Raw genomic sequence first — 6,000 nt, 5'->3', positions numbered from 1 at the left:
ATCCTTGCGCCTCTCCCATCAAGTGAACACAGAAACTCTATGGAGAAAAACATTCAAAAGGCCAAAATCAGCACACAGGGAACCCTGGGCTCCCTGTCCACCTCCCGTCTGTCCCCATCCCCAGCATCCAGGGGAGACGACTCCGTAGGTGTCTAAGTGGGGCGTCCCTGCAGCGTTACCGGGAGTTATCTCCTGGTGAGTCAGTGTCGCTCACGGGGGAGCGGCCACACTGCAGAACAGCACTCAAGCTGCACCGGCAGCGTCTGTAACAGCAGCACAGAGGAGCTGAGTCCTCACTGCACTGCTAGCTTGAGAGGCTTTAACCCACGCCCCTGGCGGCGTATCTCTGCTGCAGCTGGAACGTGCCTCCTGGCCTGGGCAGGCACACGCTAGATCCCTCGGCGCCAGTGCACTAAAATTAGCAGTATGGACCCAGGGTTTCCAGTGGCCTTGTGCTCAGGTGGCTAGCCTGTGCCACAGCCTTTGCCCCAACGTCCACGCTGCTATTGTTAGCGTGTTAGCCCGAGCAGAGCGAGCGTCTGTCCGTCTGCCTACAGTGAGAGGCTCCAACCCCCGCGCCCCGCTGCCGAGTAGACATACACCGACAGGCCAGCTCGTTTGAGCTTACAGCACCACTTGACGTGAGCTAGAGATTTTTGTGCATTGATGGGAGTTGAGTTATATCTCAAGCTAACACTGCAGTGAAGACAAGCTCTAGGTGTTATTCAGAAGCATATGACGTCTGGGTGCAATGTTAGTAAATGTTTGGGGTGCTCAACTCTCTATGAAACAATAAATCAAATCTCTTATTTACTATTTATTTTGGTTTTTGTCTGCTCTTTTCACCCACCTTTCTTTCCTTTTATCTCAGTGGTTCTCAGACTTTTGTACTGGTGACCCCTTTCACACAGCATGCCTGTGAGTGTGACCCCCCATATAGATTAAAAACACTTTGTTATATATTTAACACCATTATAAATGCTGGAGGCAAAGCGCAGTTTGGGGTGGAGGGTGACAACTTACGATCCCCCATGTAATAACCTCGTGACCCCCTGAGGGGTCCCAACCCCCAGTTTGAGAACCCCTGAGTTATCTCTGCTTGTCTGTAGCCTTTGATGGAATTTTCTGTTCTCCCTCCATCCCTGTCCCTGATCTTTCTTATTTCCCTCACCCATTTCCAACCATCACTGACCATTCCCTCTGCCTGGGTCTCTTTCCCCTCCCCATCCCCTTCATTCTTTCTATCCTCCTCCCTCTCATGGCACCTCTATCCTGGGGTCTTCCTTCTCTCCTTAGGCATCCCTGTCTTCTTTATTTTCTCTAGTTATGCCCTTTCACCCTCATTTCTCCTTTGTAGGGCCCATTTCCTCATCCCCTGGCTTATTTTTCTCTCTTCCTTATTCATATCTGCTGTATCTTTCTTCCTGCCTTAAACCCCAGTGTCGTCCTTCCCCCAGCCATGTATCTGTATTATGATTATTTGCATTATTGTAGTGAATACGGAGTCCCAGTCATGGACCAGGGCCCAATTATGCTAGGTGTTGTGCGAGCTCAGAACAAAAAGATGGTCCCTGCCAACAAGAACTTACAAACTCTCTCTCTCTTTCTCTCCCTTCTTTCCCTGACCAGTGGGAGTCTCCTCTTCTGTGGCTCTGTTCCCACTTCTTGGGGTCAGTCTCTCTCTCCCCCACCCCCACTTCTCAGTCTTTCCTTTTGAAAAACAATACTGAAACAGCGCTCCCAGAGCACACCAACTCCCCTAAGAGCCTCCAGCTCGTATCTGCCCCACAGTACATTCAGAAACTCAGCTATTCAGTTCAGCCAAACCATTCAGCTCCCTTAACGACTCAGAATCAACCACTCCCTCAGACATTTAAGCCCCTAGCTCTTCCTGTCATTTAGCTCTGCCATTCAGCTCTCCAGACTCTTTCCAGCTCCCACAGCCTTTCAGCTCCCACAGCCTTTCAGCACCCCCCCACAACGTTGCCATCCTTAGACATTCAAAAAGCATGAGGCAGGCTCCCCAAATCACAGGATTTTAAAAGATAAATGTGGGGACTAATTGCACCTTATCTCAAGTTTTGACCCTATAAGCCTTTTTAAGCTTTTCTCTGCATCATAAGGGCTAGAAACTTACTTTTTAAAAAATGAAAGTTGTTCTCTTGTAATCACATGACTCTAGGAGCTGGAACTTTAAGAAAAACACCAAATATTAATGCTGTGCCCCCCCTATCTCCCACCTCTCATATATGCATCCCTCATACAGTGTCACATACCTGGGAGACCTTATCAAAGTGGGGAATGAGATGGGCTGGAGGCAGTTGACAAGGACACAGAGTAGCAACTGCTGTGGGTGCCTGTATGTAGAAGGCAGTACCTCAGCTTTCCCTGCTGACCTGAGATAGGTAGTGCAATCTTTCAGAGATGGGCATCTGTAACAGTGTGGTCAAATAACCTCCAGGTTTTCCCTCCAAATAGGAAATGGGTGACTGCCATTGCTATGTCCCCCATGCATTCCCCTCCCGCCTCGTGTTGGAAAGCCCAGTCAGGGAATATCACAAATTCCCAACCCAAATTATGGGGAAACATTAATAATTTGCAACAGACTTGTGATGCAATTGCCTGTGATTTGCCTGTCACCCAAGGCTTGCTTTGTAAGAGCAAGCCGATGCTTAGAAACAAAATGCAATAAGACAATGGTGAAACTCAAGTGTGTGCTACAGAGAAACAATGGAAAATGGTTCTGCACACAATTTACAATGCCTCTTAAATTGTTGGCTTAAAGTGACCGACATCATGACCAGAGCCTCCCCTAGTGTTTCTTTCAGGTGCAACAGTTGTAATAAATACAGTAGCTACTTACTCCAGGAAGAACAAAAGGGCACAAATATTTGCCATGCTCAGCAATTTAAAAGAACCACCACCTCTTTTTGGCGTGGTGACATTTCCTTCATTTGTGTTGGAGTAGTGCCTACAGCACCCATACTCCCAAGCACCAGCCCCTCCCTAGAAAAATGCAGCAGTTTAGAGCCACAGATTGTGTCCTGGGACAGCAGGAGGGATGCAGGGAGGGAGGAGGAGGAAGTGGAATCTGAACAAGGGGAATGCATAGCTGCAATTTTATTTCAGCTTTGTCAAGATTGGAAGACTATGTAGAAGCGGAGACTATGTATCATTGCAGAGCTTTCCTTCCTTATTCCATTCAAGGCATCAGTTCATGTTGCCTTGTGTAGAATATTTTGATTGAAACTATGTTTTTGGTCGATGGAGTGGCAAATAGGTATTTGAGTATGATTCCCTATTTGAGGAAAATTTCATTAGCAATGGGCTGAGCAAATTCCCACTCACAATAACAGCTGTGGACCCTGCTGAGAGCGTCTGTTGGGTAGTTAATATTTATTGGGAAGTATTTCGTTTTGAGTGTTTTGTTTACAAAAGAAACTCCTATGCTATTTAACACCACGTTAAAGATACTGTGCCTTCTGTTTGTTTACATATAATGTTCGACATGGGCTGTCTGTGTTCATTCGTACTGATTTTTTTTTCTTGAGGAAGGGGGGAAATTGAAGGGCTTTTTGGATTATCTTTAACTTTCAAGTGAGTTATACTACCAGCCTAGATACGATATCATTCCACAAAGTTCTTCATACAGCCTGTGATCCTGATTCTCCTCCTCCTTACACCAGTGTAAATAAGGAGAAACTCTACTGAAGTTACACCATTATTATTAAAATTGGTGTGTATGGGAGGAGAATCAGGCCTTCTATGTACAGTGATGACTTCTGTATCAACAACACAAAAAGAAGGGTTACTTGCCCTACGGTAATTGTGGTTCTTCCAAGATGTGTTGTCCACGCAGATTCCGCTCTTGGACAGGGTGGATTTGATTTAAATCATGATTTCAATCACTAGTCGGAATGACTCAATTTAATCATGGATTTCTACATAAAAGTAGAAATTGTTGGTTGTTATAACCTTAATACATATTCTTCACAACTCAGCGATAGATGTAGGTTTCATTTTTAGAAGGTACACACTATACATTTTTAAAGTGATTAATTTTGAAAACTTTTCCGATGAGTTTTACAGCTATATCAGAAAATGAATGATTGTTTGGTTATTTCATTTACCAAAGGTAACTGAAGCAGATATTTATGAAGTCACTGGGAGGTGAACTATCTCCAATTCAACAGGCTAATGATTAATATTTGGAGGATTTTCTTGCCATGCTGTATTAGGAGGAGAACATCAGCAGACAGACATTTAAATTGTTTTATTTAACTAAAACGACATTATGTATTCTGGATTTTTTTCTTCAACAGCAAACATATAATATTATAACAAAACAAGCATATGAATTTTTGAATGTACTTAAACATTCAAGGTTTTTAAAATTAGGTTTGTTTTTGTTAAAATTGTTTTTAACTAAAATAGTTACATGAAATATTAAAAAAAACAACAAAAATTAAATCGACTGGGTCAGCCAGGTCAACATGAGAAACTTAAAATATTGGCACCTGCAGCTAACTCAGTCGTCTTCACCTTCATTTTCCTGTTTGTTCATAATCTGGAAAAGAAAAACAAGCTTTCCTGCTTTTTCAGGTCTCAAACGATTTCTCAATTTGGAATGAATTAGTCCAAAGGAAGAAAATATTCTTTCTACACCGGCAGAAGAAGCTACTGCTGTTAAAAGTGAGGTTATCACTCCAACAGTCTCTGAATCCAAGTGCTTAAGTGACTTCCACCAGTTCACTGGTGAGACTTTCTTTAAAACATCAGCAAACATATATTTCTTGAATGGCTCTGTCATAACCATACAGCTAAGGGTAGCCTAGAATTCCTCCTTACCTGTAAGGGGTTAGGAAGCTCAAGTAACCTGGTTGGCACCTGACCAAAAGGTTCCCCCCTCTCCCCCGCTCATCTTAAGTGATCACTCTCCTTACAGTGTGCATGATAACACCCATTTTTTCATGTTCTGTGTGTATATAAATCTCCTCACTGTATTTTCCACTGAATGCATCCGATGAAGTGAGCTGTAGCTCATGAAAGCTTATGCTCAGATAAATTGGTTAGTCTCTAAGGTGCCACAAGTACTCCTTTTCTTTTTGCTGCTCAAACAGTTTCACTTTTGTTTCTACTGCCTGTCCCTCCCTTCTCACATTTATCTCCAGACTTCTTCTCCTTGTCCAGATCTATTCCACCGCCAACAATCTTCTATTCATTGAACTTTTTGAAACTTTGCACTTTTAGAGAGAAGTAAGGGATTGACTCTGTGTATACAAATTTGCAGAGGGATAATAGGGTTGAGGTCTGTTATTTCTCACCTCTCCATATTATTTATTTTAATTTTTTTTTTTATGTTAACAAGCATGTTACCTCTGGAGACACAAATCCACAGTTTGAGAACTGGAAAACTAAGTATCTCTGATGGTATCTTCTAGATTGAGCACTGAGTCCCATTGGGTAGATAGAAAGATTAACCTAAATAATTTATATAGAAGCCCCTGGAACCCCATAAATTTGGGTCCCTAATCCATGAACTATTGGAACTCATTTACAAAAGTTTTCTTAAACATTACATGAATATATTGTCTCATACAATAGAATTAGAATTTATAATCCCTATCCCATGATGAGATATATTTGAGATATAATGTATCTTTATTAAAACTATCTTTAGATAGGTTTTTTCCTCAAAAAACATTTTATCAAAAAAATCCAATTTAAATAAAAATCTGATTTTTTTTAAAAAAAAATCATTGATTTTTATTCACCCTGCTCTTGGGGACCAACAAGCAGTTGTCTAATTGCTTGGAGGTGGGTAGTAGGAGTCCTTATTAAATAATGACTACAGAACAGCCCTACCAAAACTGACATCCAATAAGGAAGCCTCTAGGAAGGAACAGTGCCTTGTACATGTGTGGATTGAACTCCACAGAGCTGCTCTACACATTTTGGATACAGAGACATTCCTCAAAGAGGCAGCAGCGGCTGGAATGA

Source organism: Chelonia mydas, chromosome 2, assembly GCF_015237465.2.
Source record: "Chelonia mydas isolate rCheMyd1 chromosome 2, rCheMyd1.pri.v2, whole genome shotgun sequence".
NCBI lineage: Eukaryota > Metazoa > Chordata > Testudines > Cheloniidae > Chelonia > Chelonia mydas.
The sequence above is the reverse complement of the archived record's forward strand: the minus strand, read 5'-3'. Positions refer to the sequence as shown.